Consider the following 17,702-nt stretch of genomic DNA (forward strand, 5'->3'; position numbering starts at 1 on the left):
TTCCCTCCTCCCACCTCTCACTAAAACACAAGTGGAGCAGAGACACACAGGTGGGAGTTTGAAGAAGTATCTGAAGACCTCAAGTCATAAACTAATGAACTGCAAAGAGCTTGGTGTAAGACTACTATGTTGGGTTACCAGGGAAGGGGCTTCTGGTAAACAGTAGCCATAGTAACGCGGCAATTCACTGGGTACCTCCTGTGTGCCCTTGATACATGTTTTATCATTCCACTTCTGCGTTCTCTGTTTACTGGCCAGCTCTGTGAGTTGGGACTGGATGCTTCCTTTATTAAGCATAGGGTTGTGAAACTCACATGTGACATACTGAGCATGTTTTATCAACCATAAATGCTTTAAAGAGGAAAAAATTATTTTGCCAAATTTAACAGTGACTTCTGCTGTTAACTTGTGTGTGTGTGTGTGTGTGTGTGTGTGTGTGTAACTAACCAACTTAACCAGGCTGATTGTCAACATATTTCTAACTTACTCTGTCTTGGCTGCATGGATGTGTCCTAAACATGACAGATGGTGACAATAGCAGACATCTGCAGTGGGGCCCTGAATCCCACAAACACATCTGGCATAGATCTTCTAATAATCCCGAAACTGGGAATGTCATTGCTGGTGCTCTTGCGTCCAAACTTTTGGTTCTTTCCCCAATCACCTGTGTTTTCCAAAACAAAATAATCAATAAATTATCTTGATCTTAAAATAATTTGTTAAACCTAGAACTTGCTTCTAACTAAAGTATATACTTTGAGCGATAGTGTGAATTCCACTACCTTGGAACCTCCATGAACATCTTGCTCTGTGTGGCTCACAGCACACATAAGACCTGGAAGTGAAAACGTAATTATTGAACATATTGCAGTCATGAAATGTCACAACTGGAGTTGTAGCTAATACAGTAGAAAAAGAAATCAGCCACATCTGACAACTGAAAATCATGATAGAGCAATAATTAGTGGGATCATGACTGTGTGGCTTCCTTTCCACTGTAGCCACTTAACAGGCAGTCCCTGCCTTTTGAAGAACAGAGCAAGCCAGGCAAGAGCTAAGATTGGCTGAACAAAGGTGGTGGCAGCCCAAAAAGGACTTTTAACCATAACATTAAATCTGCTTAAGTCACATATGATTTTTAAAATGGTAGTAAGAATTACAGATCCCTGTATGCTACTCCACACAATAAGACTTCTCTATTAGTTCTGTACCTCTCTCACTCTCTGTATGTGTACACACACACACACACACACACACACACACACACACATGCACAGACTGACAGTTTAGAATACTTTAATAGTAGTTTCATATCCATAAAACCTTTTGAGTTCCAACCTATGTTCAACAAGATAAATTCCCTTTCCTGCAGCTAAGCCCATATTTTAACTGTGGTCATGCTGCCATCTAGTGGAGACCCTGTAATACTGAGGTTCTTCTCTCCAGAAATGTCTCACCTCTATTTTTCCTTAATTTAGGGGACTCATTTTTGGAACACCCTCTGTAGATTTTTTTTTTTTTAGCATAATTAAGAGTATTTTTCACACTAGTTGCCCTTCCTGTATTAGCCAAAAAGTATTTTCAAAAGTGTCAGTCACACTCAGCTGGGATAGAATTTTTGTTTTTCTGCTTTTGCCTAAAAATGAGAAGATTCTCATAAGAGAGAATGTGTCCCCCTGGAAAGAGGTGCCACCACACCAGCCACAGCCTGCCCCCTTTTGTTTAGCTCCGTGGGGTGTCTTTGAGGAACTAGACCCTAACAGAAGCACCAACAAATCACTTTCTTTTCTTTTTTCTTCTTCTTGTCCCTAGACAATCATGGACAATGAATGCTGTATGACAAGCATGGTCTACTTGGAAAAGGACATTCCACTCTACCCCTCCACCTGCATTGGTGCAAAATCGAGGTTGCACCAAGCAGGGCAGAGATAGTGAAGGAGAGAGCAGAGTCTGCCTCCTTTCTCAGCTCGGGGGCTGCCTGGGTCATTTCTTATCTCTACGCCTCCATTTCTCCTCCTACTAAATGAGCACAGGCATCAGATGACACTTAGAATACCTTCTTCAGAAGCACATTAAGATATGCCATGTGTTAGTTTGATCACCCTGTGAGCAAGGAGAGTACTCTGTACTTTTGAAAATACTTTTTGGCTAATACAGGAAGGATGACAAACATAAAAGACTCTTGCATTTTACCCTCCACCACTGCTATCAGGCCTCTCTGCTATCTGGGCAGCCTTGGAAAGAAGGGTTGGAAAAAAGACGGGAAGTTGACACATGGAGTTCACAATGTTTCTGAGCCTCTGCACACTATGGGGCATGGATCTTGGGGTGCACACTGAAATCATCACGAGAGGTTGGAAAATACCAAATCTGGGGTGCTGCTGGGACATTGGGGAGTGTCTTAAGTTGTCCTGGTGATGTAATTTGCCATAAAGCTTAAGGACCACACTCTAGGGAAAATAAAATGCAAAGCCCTTGGATAATGAAATAGATCTTTCCAGAAAGGGCAGAAGAGCAAAGCACCTGTACCTAGTCACCTCATCCCTCACCATCCCTCACCTTGAGAACTGTGCCCTCTTCTAACTTCCTTCCAGTTCCTCTACTCCCACTTGGAAATTTCAAAAATGTTGTTTGGTTCTTTAATGTGTGTGCATGTGCTACAATAACTCATTCTTTGCCAATGGAGGAAAAATAAAAGCTAAAGGGAATATTAAATTCTCCTTGCTAAAGGCTTTTTAAGTATCATAGATGTTTTTAAAAAGAAAAAGGAATTTAGAGATCATCTATTCAGAATCCTTGATTTGACAGGCAAAGACATAAACCAGGAAAGATCAATAGCTGGATATGGCTTATTACAGGCTCTATGTAAACAGGACTGCTTGCTACCACTTTTACATCATTATATCATTAACTTCACTATAACCTTATGAGGCAGTCATTTTACAATGATGTTGAGATTTCATTGGGTTAATTCAACATAGGTAACTTTGAACCTGAACTTGAACTTAGGCCCATGCTCCTCTATACCATGCACAGTCCTATTCCCAGAAACCACATGGCCAAGTCAGACCAGGAAATTAACAGTTCTTTCTTCACTATCTGTTGGCTGTCCTAGGTTGTCCACTTGACCAACATAGACTGTAATTTGTAGAGCAATTCACCTGCCAGTTCTTGTTAGAAATCTACTATATTAGTCAGCTTTTTGTCACTCTAGTGAAAGAAACTGACATAGGCTACATATGAAGGAAACACAGGCTTATTTTTGCTTATGATTCTGAAGGTTCATGTCCAAGATTGAGCAGTCCCATTGGTTTGGTCTTCTGACACCACGGTGGGAGTGTCTGTTGGAGCAAATGCTCACCTTATGAGCCAGTAAGCAGAGAAAGACTGACAGACTGGGTCCCCCATCCCCTGTAAGGACATGTTCCAATGACCCCAGGACCTCCCACAAGGTCCCACCTCTTAAAGGTTAATGGTACCTGCCAATATCACCATCCTGGGGACCCAGCCTTTACTTATTGTTTTAGTCAGAGTTCTCTAGAGGAACAGAATGAACAGGAAGTATGATTATAAAAAGGGGGGTTATTAGATTGGTTTACACCACTGGAAGCTAGATAGTCCAAAATGGCCTTCTGCAGCTAGAGAGCTAGAAGAATCAGCAGCAGCGCAGTCCAAGATGCAGAAGACGCAGAACAAGAAGGATCAACAGTGCTACCCTAGTCTGAGACCAAGGTTTCTGGAAACTACCTGGAGAATCACTGGCACTTTGGATAAGTGAAGAAGCTAGAGTCCTATATCCTGAGAGGATCAAAGTAGCAATCCAGAACCCATTCAAGAAGAGTTGAGCTCATACCTGCATCTGCTTCCTTGTTCTTCCAGTTTTTATTCCATCCTTTTGGGCAGTGCTGCCCACGCTTAGGGCGGGGCTCCACTTCAGTTCACTATCCCACATTCCAACCATTCCTGGACACACCCTCAGTGACACTCCGAGAAGCCTCTTCATCATCGGCATCTCTTAATCCAATCAAGTTGACAGTTCAAATTAACCATCACACCTATGGACTTTTGGAGGATATTCAACATCTAAACTACAACATCTATTTCAGAAAACCCTTAACCTCTCCTCAAATTCCTACAGCACCTTATTTCCCAAGCCAAAATCAAACTACATAATCTGACAACAGGGCAGAATTTAGAAACTGGAATAATTCAGAGAAATCTAGATAGTGTGATTTTTCTCTAGTTGCTTCACATGCACAAATATTTTTCTATGTGTATTTGCCATTTTCATTGAAGAAACTGAATAAACTTTACATAAAGACTAAAAAAGACTGTAACCCCACAAATTAACCATAGTTTCCATTTTTATATTTTGATGCATTTATTTCCAATGTTTTTATATTTTTATGTTTATTTTCTTCATAAACATAATGCAAACACTATTTTATATGTTGCCTTAAAACCTTAGTATTTTATTATGAGCATTTTCTGCTCTCATTATATGTTCTTTGCAAGCATGATTTTTTAAAAAAGGATCAATTTCATGATATGGGTATGCATAATTTCTTTACATATCCCACTCTCATTAATATTTAATTTCTAATTTTTTATTAGTACAAAAAGCCCAGTAATGAACATCTCATGCACATATGTGTACCCTTTTATAGTTTTAAATAGATAATAATAAATATAGGTGAACATATAACACACGAAAAAGTATAATTTTATATATTACCTGTTATATATAAATATTTTCATGTTTATGCATTTACAAAAGTGATAGGCCCCCAAATGCAGACTTCTCATTGCTTCGATTAACCTGTATGTTTTCATAACACTTCATACTACTTAGAACCACTCAGGTCCCAGTTTTGATCAGAACAATCTGCTGGATTCAGTCATTGCTTGAGAACGGCATCAAAAACGGAGTCCAGGAAACTGCTAAAAGTCCAGGCTTTTCAGGATCCTGAAAGGTAGAACCGTTTTATATGCACACACTAGGCTGCTATGCTCTTAAAGGGGTCACACTTACTGGAAACACTGCTTCAAATAAAAGCAGCTTCGCTGAGCCATGGGCACCCATCTTATCTGTTTCTCTGGGTACCCAGCAAAAAAGGCAGGCTTGGTTTTAACCTTAGTACAGACTACCCTTCCCTGACCCAAGACCAGCATGACTCCCAGAGGCATCCAGATGAGCATCCCAGAAGGTTCCACACCCCTCCACTCAGGAGAGTTCTAAGGAGTTGGATGAGACCCCCCAGTGAGCTGTCAGCTGTTGACCTGGGCCACTTTAAATAGGATGTGAATGACTTTATAGGGTTAATTGTACTTTATAGCATTAAATGAGCCCACAATTACAAAGTAGCAGAAGCACGGGTTGCAATCAAGTGTCTACTCCTCTTCTTCCCTTGCTAGGAGGGACTGCTGCCCACTTGTCCATATCTTTCCCTTCCCTGGGAACTAAGCAGGGCAATTCAGATGGGGACCTCAAAGTCCCCTCCACCTGACTGCATAAAGCCTGAGTCAGGTTTGTGTAGCTTCTTGGCACCCTTTCCCTTGGGACCCCATCCACTGCTGCTGGTTCTTCGGGATACAAGCTCCAATCATCCAACCCCAAACACCTCAGTTACAAAGCCCCACCCCAGCTCAAGGCAAATGGAGCTCTCCAAACCTATTATAACCCCTTCACCCACTACAAAGATATTCACCTCTGCTAGAAGTCACCAAAATGTCTGAAAACAGTACTGTTAAACTGTGGTCCACAAACTCAACCAAATGTTAGATGCCCATCAGAAATTACAATTATGGAGACCATGTAAAATTATTTACAGGGGCTGAGGATGTATTTCAGTGGTAGAGCATTTACCTAACGTGCAAGGCCCTGTGTTCAATCCACAGTACCACACAAAAAATTTAAAATAAGGTAAAATATCTATAGTGCATTTTAGGAAAATGCAGAACATAGAATATGCTATCTATGTACACAAATTACAGTGATATCAAATGCACCTACATACTGGTCAAGGCCTGAAAGAAGAAAATAGAAGTTATAGTATTAGGTCATAAGGATTAGGATAAATTTATTTTTAAATTTCCTTTATGTTGTTATAGTAGTTCTTATAACAAAATCCAGCCTAACAAGCAGAAAGAGCATAACTTATCAATTTAAAATTTTCATCTTAAATGGTTAAAATAAAAGTAACTTTTGACCCTAAAAATAACAAATGCTGAGTTAAATCCTGCAAGCTTATAAATAACAGCTATCATTTACTGAGTACTTAGTATCTGCCAGAATTGATCTAAGTACTTTGTATGCATTATCTTGTTTTACCTGAATAACAGTACTTATAGGATTAATTAACCTACATACTCACAAAAACTGGAGGTACCCACAGCCCAGGCAAGTTAAGCAATTTGTACAACATCAGAGAGCTAACAAGAGACAAAGCTGAGGGGGGTCTGTTTGACCTTCAGTGCCCATAGAAGAATTTTGACATAGACTATACAGTATGCATTCCTATCACAGTCAACCTGTAACATAAAAGTTTGGTACAATTTTCTATATCATTTAATAGTGCAAGCAGGCCCAAATACTTTATTTGAATGATTTATGTTAGTGGAAAAAAATTAAAACCAAATTCTGCTTTTCATTTTGCCCAAGATGCATTTAATGGGCTACAGGTAAACTATGTGATATTTATTAAAATGGACTTTTACTGCATCTTAAATAGTTGTGATAGCTTCACTGTGAATTTTAAATTTACACTGCATTTATTTTACTCCAGAAATACAATTTATGTGATTCCTCCCTAATATATGTCTGATCCTATTAGTATTTGATGGCTCACCCTCAGCAGCAGGCATATCCTAATGATGCTACCTTACCACAGTGGGCTAAGGAAGGGGCAGCAGGGGTGGGGTTGATTCCCCAAAGAGTATTTGGGGTGTTATAAGATTGATTCACTGCTCCAAAACCAGGAAGAACTCAGGAAAATGCTGTACTCATGTTTCGGACATTTTCCATTCAGAACTTTGCATGAAAATACAGTTCATCTTATACAACTGGTATCCTAGCAGTTCTATGTAAAACAAGTTGTTGTTTTTTTTTTTTTTTCTTACAAAAGAAAGATAAAAGATTTTAATTCATGGCATTAAAATAACTCTTTCAATGAAAAGCAATAAACAACAAAAAATAGGGAAATTACAGGTTAGGAAAAAATATTTTCTTTATACATGGAAAAGAGCTAATGCTGATGGTCTGTAAAAACGTGCTCAAATTCAATAGGAAGACATTGAATTCATAGAAGTAAATTAATGGGTAACATATGAATTATACAAATTATCTGTGGGGATATGTGGTTAATTGATTCAAATAATGCAGTGTATTAATTGTTATATTGTATCATGTTCACCAATGATATAACTATAGAGTGAAGAAATCAGTTCATGCTTTAGAAAGATTGACACCAAATTTGTTGCAGTGGCAACACCTGGAATTGAAGATGAGAAAGTGAGGAATAGAAGACAGGATTTCAAATTCATCTCAAATTGATTTTCACTGATATTGTGGTTACAAAAGCCATCATTTGTTATCTACATATCAGGTCTTTTTTTTTTTTTATTTCTTGTATTTGCACATAATTCATTAAAACAAGTTGTTTTATTGAATTCTTTCAATGTCCTGAGTGAAAAACCCATTGGAAGGGGCCGATATCCGAAGCCATTGCTGAAACTTACACTAACCTCACCTCTAACACATCTTTGCTAAAATTAAGCTAGACTGCCTTAAGGAGTGATGGAAAGTTGTCACATAGTGACAACCGGAGAGGAATATAAAGGTGAAGGAACAATCCAGATTATTTGCCTTGTTGAGAGGGGAGTCAGTTGTGGTTGGGCTATATTTATAGGCCTTGGGCATTTAAATTTTACCAAGAGTTAATTGAGCTTCCAGAAGTGTGGCTTCTATCACCATGTCCCTTACAAGGTAAGATTGGCTGTAACTCCCATTTCTCTCTCTCCCTCTCTCTTTTTTTTTAACCAGGGGTAGGCCCAGGGGCACTTAACCCCCAATCCACATATCAGCCCTTTTTTTCATTTTTTGTTTTGAGACAGGGTCACACTAAGTTACTTAGGGCCTCACTAAGTTGCTGAGGCTGGTCTTGAACTTGTGATCCTCCCGCCTCAGGCTCCTGAGTCGCTGGGATTAAGGTGTGCGCCACTGTGTCCAGCTCCCATTTCTCTTCAGTCCTCCACAATATGTCTGGGGTTCGCATGTTCCAGCACCTCTGATTCAGAATCCCGCTTCTGCTGAGTTTCCTGTTTCTGGATTACCTCATTGCAACCCTGTTTTGCACTGGGGCAACTCTCCTAAGGAGGAACTCACTCAGGTTCTTCCACCTATGAGCCAGTCTCCATGTTTCTTTCTCTCTCTCTGTTTCTCTTTCTCACACACATGTATGCACAGATACACACACCTTCACATGCCCATGCAAACACCCACACACGCATGTACTCGTATACACACACCACTTACAGGTGTGCATTTTTGTGCACAATACATTTAACTAAAGACTTTAGAAAACCAGAGCTACATTAGTAAAATGCAGCCCCTTCAGATTGCGCATCTGTCCTCTCTGTGCCTGACATTCCTTTGACCTCCTTACCACCTACGGGGACACTGGCCACCACTCCAGCTCCTTTCTTTTCCTATTCCTGAGCCTCCATGTCCTATGCATAGCAATTTTGAAACTCCTTTGGTTGTCTTAACTCCTAAAAGTCCTCAGTGCTCCCTGCTCCATTCCCAAATGATTTGTTAAGGTACTTTCCTAAAATAGCTCCCTTCTTGGGAATGACTCTGGCAGTAGATGTTAAAATAATACATTCTTCTACCACCTACTTCTTCGTGACTCGATACCTGGTAGCCAGGACAATAAAGAAATGCTGTATCCTGAATTTGATAAGTTTCAGGAACAAAAATAATCATTACATGATTTTAAGGCCATTCCATCTTTATGGGTTCCCCACTAGCATAAAGGACTTCGCTGGCCAGAGCTGTGTTAAACACAGGGGTCCTGTATATTCCTTGGCTTGAAACCCAAACTGTTGAGAGGCCCCATAGATTCTGTGGCTCTCAGTTCCATTCAGGGACAGCTGGTCGTCCACCAACCACAAGATCTGAAGCCTAGAGGACAGCTGTTCAAGAACACAAGAAGACTATTGGCAGGAGGTGCCAAGTGCATGATTCTGTGTCAAAACAGAGGCTTGCTGAAGACTCTGCTTAGCAGGAACTAAAGAAAGCCTTGCCAAGCAGGCTGGATTTCAGAATAATTCAGTAGGAGTGGGCACAGAGGGGACAGCTAGAGCGTCACTTTCAAACCTCAGGCTGCCATGCCAAACACCCAAATTGAACAGAGTAGGAAAAAATAGAACAAAGTTGTCAGCTAAGCAAGCCCAGAATGCCAGGTGTCATCTTTACAGGGTCAAAACAGGGGAGAGGAAGATGGGGACAAATTTCTTGGATCTATGACCTTAAACACTGGCTGATTCCGGGTTAAAGACAGTGAAGATGATGCACAGGGAAGCCCTGCCATCGCCTGCTCTGGTCACTTTGCCTTGCCTCCACCCGCCCCTGCTCACTCCGCATTTGCCCATAAGCATATGCACTCGCTCACTCATGAAAGAGCAGCCCTCCTGTTTCTGTCTCCATGTGAAAGCCAGAATGCTTCCTGTAGCTCTCAGAGTAGCTGCACTTTACCCCACAAGAGGGGAAATGCTAACTTGATGAGATTTCAAAACTCCATCCATCTTGCCCCAGGGAGCAGGAAAAAGGGGCAGTGGGTGAAGGAAGCCAGTGTGCAGGTCTATGATGTGCCTGTATTTTTATCAGGAGGTTTTCCTGTTGGTCCCAGAAATCATTCTCTGGCTCTGCTGGCTTCATTTTTACAGTACAAAGGGAGCAGCTTAGCCAAGGATCATGAGCAATTTGGAAGGTACCATTTCCCTGCCAAGTCATGAAGGAAATGTAACTTGTCTAGTGACTGCAGGATGTGGAAAGAGTGATGGCCTGGGATCTCTGACAGCAGCAGCAGGGAACAGCAGGGGAAGATGAAATGCACATTCCCAAAGGAAACTCTCAGGGCTCTCCCACTTAGCTCTCAGCCCCATCCGCTCATCGCGGAAAGCCCAGAGTGCCGGGAGACGTAGGTATTCTCAGCCCTTGTCCTGGTCACCCCACCAGCAGCACTGGACACCACACACCCTCTGCCCTAACTCTGTTCTCTCTTGCCTGTGTCCAACAATGCTGGTCACTTGTCTCCATGGCTGCTGCCTCTTCTCATACCCTCCAAACACTGGAGTATCCCAGGGCTCAGTGCATGGAGTCAATTCTGACTCACTGGCTAATCTTGTCCATACCTCGATGACTATCCATGTATCAATGACACTTGTATTTGTGGCACCAGATCTCTCACTTAATCTCAGATCAGTATATCCAATCACCTACTCATCATCTTCATCTGGATATCGGATTTCAAATTTAACAAGTCAAATATCCTTGAACTCTGCTCTCTCTCATATGCCTGATATCTGGACCATGAGCTAAACTTGTTGGTTCCACCTTCTAAATCTACCTACAATGCAACCTCTTCTTCCTACCTCATTCATCACTACCACCCTGGCACCAGTCACCTTCCTTGATCTCTGCACCACTGCAGTAACCTCTCAGCCTGTGAATTTTCATGTCTTCTGCCGTGTGCTCCACGCTGCAGCCATGTCTTCTGTGGGTTGAATCAAATCATTTCTTTTTCCAACCTGCTAAGGATTTCTGTATCACTCAGCATAAATTCCTATGCAATCTGGCCCTTGCTATTCATCATCCCTTTCTTTATTGTTCTAGGCTATCTACATAGTTCAAAATAGGAGATTTGCACAATGCAGCCCCCAGGCCAGCCACATGTTATAAAAATAAAGTTTTATTAGAACACACCCATCCCCATTAACAAAGACCCTCTGCTTTGCCAAACTTCAGTCAGCCTCCTTTTCTCAACTGGGCCTCAACATTGGCCTGCCTCCTAGCCTGCTGATCCCAATTTTAGCAAGAATTCTGCTAAGCCAGTTTAATAAGAATTCTCTCACCTTTGATATCATTCAAATTTCCATCTCCATCCTTGATGTCTAAGTCTCTGACCTGCCTTTGGCAAGAATTCTGTTAGGTTAGTTTAGCAAGAATCTCCCTTTCCTTGATGCCTAAATAAGCTCTGCTTAGTAATTTTTCCTTCCCTACACGCCTCGGGCTGCTCTATTCAGAGCAGTGGGTCTATGCTGAAGTTCCTCTTTCCTACATAAACAAGTGGGTTTTAACAAGTGTCCAATGCAAACTTCTTCTCTTACGCCACACAGGTGCATAGGGTCCAAGGATGCTTCCGCACTGCAAGCACCCAGTGGAGTCGTTGCCACAGAGGCTTTGTATGGCCCACAAAGTCATTTACAGAGAGTTCACCAATCCCTTCCAGAATGTAAACTCCATGAAAACAGGAATTTTGCTTATGTCCAAAGGGGACACCTCATATCTAAACCACAACTGTGACCCGGTCTCCCAGCAGGCTTCCATGAGGATACAGCTGTGGACTGACGCACAGCCGTGGTCTCACTGGTGATGTCTTATAAGAAAATAAGACTGGTCTTATTTTCCTCAGTAACTCCACTAAAGAATCTACTATGCACACTCTTCCCTGTTGGAGAAAAGGGTATTTCTGTAATATTACAGCCATTTCCATCATGTCTTGGTCACTTTCAATTATAAAAGTAGTGTCATTACAGTTCTTAAAGGCCTGTCTTCAGATCTTTAACTCTTCTTCATTTGAACTCTTCAGACAGTCATCAGTTTAAAGCTCTCCCTGTAAGGTAGATGAACTTGGACCCTGATACTCCTACATACCCTCCTTGCCTCTCTTTCTATTTCCTACTGCTGCCATATTGGGGCAGAAGGATGGAGAGAAGTGGTCCAGATATCCACCTGGAAAGTTGCTGGTGGCCAAGCTGCCTGCCTTTTTCTACTGGTCGCCTGTTTCTCTGTCTACCCTGCCTGGACATGAGTCCCCTCTATGTAATAGGGACTAAGAATGGATTCTTAGGAACATATTTGTGGATTCTTGTGACAGAGAGTGATCCTCAGAGACTCCAGAGGCACAGTTCCCATCACAGAAATTCTGCTTGGTTTGTCCGTTCTTACTTCCTCAGCACCCCCAGAGGAGACTTCAGGGATCCCTCTTCAAGAAGGCAACCCCAACTCCAGACAGTTGCCCCTCCTAGGGAATCCACTAGAACCACAGGATGCTGGGTCCCTTCTAATCCCAGGGTGTAGTGCAGGCAGTCTCACTAGGGGGTCTTTGGCCTTCACCTTCTCTCTTTAGTTCCTGTCTCCATTCTTCAGAAGCAACAGAGCTCGGGTAGAGGAGACAACAGATAACCAACTAGTTCCCAAACAGGTGGAGATGGGAATGATTCAGAAACCCTTTATGGATTTGGGAACCTCCCCTTTCCCAATTGCTTCTCTCCATACCAGCCCTCTTCTATCCTTGGAGAGTTGAGTCAACAGAAACAGGATGTGTCGTGTAAAGCCATGCGGAGAGGGGTCAGGTCCCAAGTGCTAACAATTCTCTGAAATGGAGACACAGGATGCTTTATACTTTGGGGTGTCAGATGTGGGACTTTGCCAGCAATTCTAGGATCAGATGATCCCACTCCACCCCTCTTACACCATTTTTTTTTTTTTTTTTTTTTTTTTTTTTTTTTTTTTGTGGTGCTGGGGATCGAACCCAGGGCCTTGTGCTTGCAAGGTAAACACTCTACCAACTGAGCTATCTCCCCAGCCCTTCTTATACCATTTTTTAACAGCTCAAAACTAAAATGGAAAAGTTCATCAAAATTTTAAGATTTTGCACTGAAAGGGTGGGTAAAGCCCACCCCAGTCCAGTGGCAATCTGCCTCTGGCTAAAGTTCTCAAAGTTCTGGGACATCTCAGTGAAAGAGAACTACTTGGGTCTATCAATAGCTGAACTCTACACTCACTTCTGTGAACTAAATTCCCCTCCCCCCAAATTTCAGTGTCAAATCCCATGTGACAGCATTGGGAGGTGCATTGTGGCTGGTGAGACCTGGGGCCCAGGGTTACGCCACATGCATCCAAGATGGCGACTGGCAGAGAGCCAAAGGGCATGCTGAATGCGCCTTGAGAAAAACAAGAAGCATTTACGATTGGCTGTATGATAATTAGTTCAGCCACCTAGCGCGTGGACAGATATATCTCACATGTATGCTTGAGCTCGTGATCGCTTGATCTTTAATAGGATTGGATGGACATATCTGGTTACAATTGCTTATGCATGAGACTGCTTATATATTGAGGGTGTTGTCCGAATAACGCGGAAGCTGCTTCATGAACTTCTGAAGAGTACGTGTTGTTTGTCCCGCTGGTTGGTGGCAAGCGGCAGTGCATCCTCTGGGAAGGGCCCACATGGTGGAATTAGTGCTGTTTTAAGAGCAACACCAGACAGCTGGCTCTGTCCACCTTGTGAAGACATAACAAGAAGGTGACAGTCCTGAGCCAGGAAGAGATCCCTCCCCAGACACAGGATCTGCGAGCACCTTGATCTTGGGCTTCCCACCTCCAGAACTGTGAGGTATAAATGTCTGTTGTTTAAATGCCTAGGCTATGGTAATTTGTGATAGCAACCCAAATTGACTAAGACACTAACAACCAACAAAGCAAGAAACTAATGTCATCTTAGACTGCCCTAGCAGAGATACCAGACACAGGGGACCTTATCTTTCTGTCCTCTGTACCAGCCATGCCAGATATTCAATATTTATCAAGTCCCAAATTACAGCAGCATTTGGGATCAGGGATGGATAGTGCCCTATGCCTCGTCACTAATGTGACTTAGTTTGAGGAGGAGATGGATCTGAAAACAAGCCTCACACCACAGTGGAAGGAACAGCAACAGCAAGCAATTCTCAAGAGAACCAGGAAACTCAAAGCCTTAATACTTGCCCTGATTTTGAAGAGTTACTAGAGGGAGGTGAAAAGAAACTATATCAGTTTTTTAAATAACACTATCAAGCAGATGAGTATGATTTTTCTGGACACTCCAGCATCGAAGGACTCCTAACATACCCTATCAGAGGTCATAAATAAGTGCCACTCCCAAAATGGTCCATGACAGTGGTTTTTATCTATTTGAAGGGCTTAGAAATAGGAAAAGGATTGGACGTTCTCAGAGTTTATTCTGATCTAGAACTAGACATAGCTGGCTCAAGTGCATGAAAGGCAAATTTGTGCCAGGCATGTTGGTGCATGCCTGTCATCCCAGTGACCTGGGAGGCTGAGGTGGGAAGATTACAAAAGTTCAAGGCCAGCCTAAGCAACCTAGTGAGATCCTTCCTCAAATTTTAAAAAATTAAAAATAGGGCTAAGGATGCAGTTCAGTGGCAGAAGGCCTTTATGTTCAATTCCCAGTATTGGAAAGGGAAAAAAAAAAAAAAAAAAGGACAGATTCTTGGGCTTTGAAAAACATCACTTCTAATTATCATAACTCTCCTACGGTGAAAACATGTCTGTGTGGAAAGGGACACCTGTCCCCGAAGGAATCAGGTGGGAACTAAATCATCACCAGTGAGAGCTGCAGAAGTAGGGATCCCCCTTATCTAAGACCCAAAGCAGCTTCCTAATAACTCAAAGATGCACTAATTCTAATCTGAAGACGGTACCACTCATTTGCATGCCTCATTCTTAAGGTGTTTAATAAACAATGATGTTGATAGAGTCCACAGATCATCAAAAGAAGATGTCTTTCAAAGAGGACCACTTCTGGAAAAAGTCAAATCAATGATTTGTTGTTTGGGTCTACAGTCAAAGGATTGGAATTCTTGCTCTGGAGCTTTGGTGATGGAGGAAAGAGGATTGCTTTCCAAAAAATTAGAATTAAAAGCTTCTTATTTATTTGTCTGAGAGAGAAGCATTTCTTCCTTCAGAACTCCTTATGATGTTCAGTTGTGGTTGCCATGGTGATCTAAGCTGGAGCCTGACTCCTGCTGGGAGCCCCAGCTCCCTGCTGGTGCACAGCGAGTTTCCAAGCTTGGCTGACAGTCTCAGCTTCCCTTCAGAGACCTGGGACCCAGTCTGCCAGTAGTGGACTGAGGCTTACATTAGTCAGAATCATAAAAGGAGGGAACTTAAACCCTGCCCTTTTGTTTTTTAAGTAAATTTTCATTAGTTTTTTAAAACACTCCATGGAATAGTATAAACACACATTTATACATAAATATAGTATTTATACACAAATACGGTGCAAAGTAAACACTCTGACAAACTGTTGTTCCCTTCACCATTGATGTATATAAGCTAAACAAGAGGTAGTGTATTAATTCATTTAACTAAAAAAAAAAAAAATTCCAGTCAAGTAAGTTATGTGTTATTATTCCTATTTTACTGTTTTATCTGTATTTTACAAATATGAAAAGGTACACATTGAAAGATTAAGTCCCAAGATTTCACAGGAAGTGGTAGAATCAAGATTCAAATCTTGTTCCAAAGCCTGTCACTGCACTTGGTTCCACGTGATGCCGGTCTCTTTGAAAGGCAGCTGAAATGCCAGTCTTTCAAAGCTGGTATGGTACTCTGTGGTATAAATGTACCCCCATTTATTTATTCAGTTCCTTTTTGATGGGCAGTTCAATTGCTTGCAATGCTTTGCAATTGCAAGCAACACTCTGATAGCCATGCTTGGAGATGCTACTCGTCAATCTCATGAAGCTCTCCCCTTCCTTGCAGACACTCCTTGCAGTAGGATTGGTAAATCAGCCCTTTACAAAGGTTATCTGACTTCACACTGGTATGAAAGTGCCTCATCTCCCACATCCTTGACAATACCACACTTGTTACTAGCAATTTTAGCTTTTCCCTTTTACAGACCTCTTGATTTTCTTCTTAGGAGTTGCTTTTTTTCCTTTGCCTGTTTTTTAAACTAAGGTGCTCATCCTTGACTGCGTCACTCTTCACAGCTCTATGTACTTGACAGTGTGCATCATTATTGGCAGTAGAATGTGCTTCTGTCAGCACCTGCCCTAACCTCTTCCTAATCTAAGAAAGTCAAACACCACATTTTCCAGACTCTCTTGCAGCTAAGAATCCAAATGTGACTCTGTTCCACCACCTGGACATACTGGCAGGGAGCAGTGAAAAAGAATAGGAGTGATCCATGAAGCACAGGCACTGGTGTGGCTATGGAGTCAGTGGTCTCAGGAGGGCTCATGAGCCAACACTTCTGGTCACAGCTTCCTAATCCTTGGATTATAGCTGTGACCATGTGACACAATGGCCAGCAAAGAGCATCTTTCTCAGCAGCCTCCTGGACGAGAGTACCAGATACCTTGGCAGGCTAGCTCCAGAAGCTGGTCTCTTGACTCTTCCAACAATTTAGTAAGCACCTATATCTGTACATGAAATCCTTCCCTGATTCAAGAGCCAGAGTGGGTTCTACATCTGTAACTGAACTCTGGCCAGTACAGGTTAAACCATGCCAAGCACATCCTAGGAATACTTTTCCAAGTTTTGTCATTTGTCTTTCAATGTTGTTTTTGGTGCTCCCCTGACACTTTAATAAAATGTTATTTGTAGTTATATTTGAAAACTCTTTCTTTATAGTTCCTAGTTTATGGCATGCTTGAAAAAACAAAACGTGTTCTTCACAAATGTATAAAAGCTATCTTTTGTCTTATGATTATTACTATTGCAATTTGTGTGTGTTACAAAATAAGACAAGTGTCATCATCAGCCAATCCACTGATCTGTAAACGCCCTCTACCGCCTCTTGAATGTGGACTTTATTCTATGCTAGGAATTGGCAAACTTTTTTTGAAAAGGACCAGAGTGTAAATATTTTTGGCTTTGCCAGCCAGATGGTCACTACTGTGACTATGGAGTTCTGCTGTGGTAGCATGGAAGTGGCCCCAGATAATACATAAATATTGCAGGTGGCTGTAATATTTGTCCTGCTCACCTTATTTTGCTGACCCCCTGCTCTATGCCCTCTGGTATGGTTTAGATATTAGGTGTCCCCCAAAACTTCATGTGTGAGTCAATGCAAGAAGGTTTAGAGGTGAAGTGATTGGGTTATGACAGCCTTAACCTAATTAAACAACGAAGGGTGGCAACTTTATTGAATAAGTATTACCACTCAGGCCAACCCCCTCCCAAAAATATTAGCACATATCGTTGGTTAAATTAACAGGTCATTTTTTTCTTCCATTTTTTTTATAAGCCTAATTAACTTATCTTTTGTCCTGGACAGCTTGTCAACTAGTCAGGCTTTTAAAATTCCTCATACTTAATCCATGAGTAGTTTTATTCATTTCATATGATAATCAATGGCAAGTCCCCAACCCTCAGCTTCCCCAGTAACTCAGGAAGGAGTCAGGCAGACTAGTCTAGCTCTCGACACTCACTATTTGTATCTTTGGGCATGTTTTCAAATCTTAGTTTCAAACATTATCTCATGGGGTTGTTACAAGGATGAAATTAGATAATTCATGACAAGTACTTAACACAATGTCTGCCACCTCATAAACACTACATTTACTCAACCAATAGCTATTTCTTTTTTGCATTATATATTAAGAATCGGGGCTATGCTAAGCACTACAGA

This window comes from Sciurus carolinensis, chromosome 2 (genome assembly GCF_902686445.1).
Source record: "Sciurus carolinensis chromosome 2, mSciCar1.2, whole genome shotgun sequence".
NCBI lineage: Eukaryota > Metazoa > Chordata > Mammalia > Rodentia > Sciuridae > Sciurus > Sciurus carolinensis.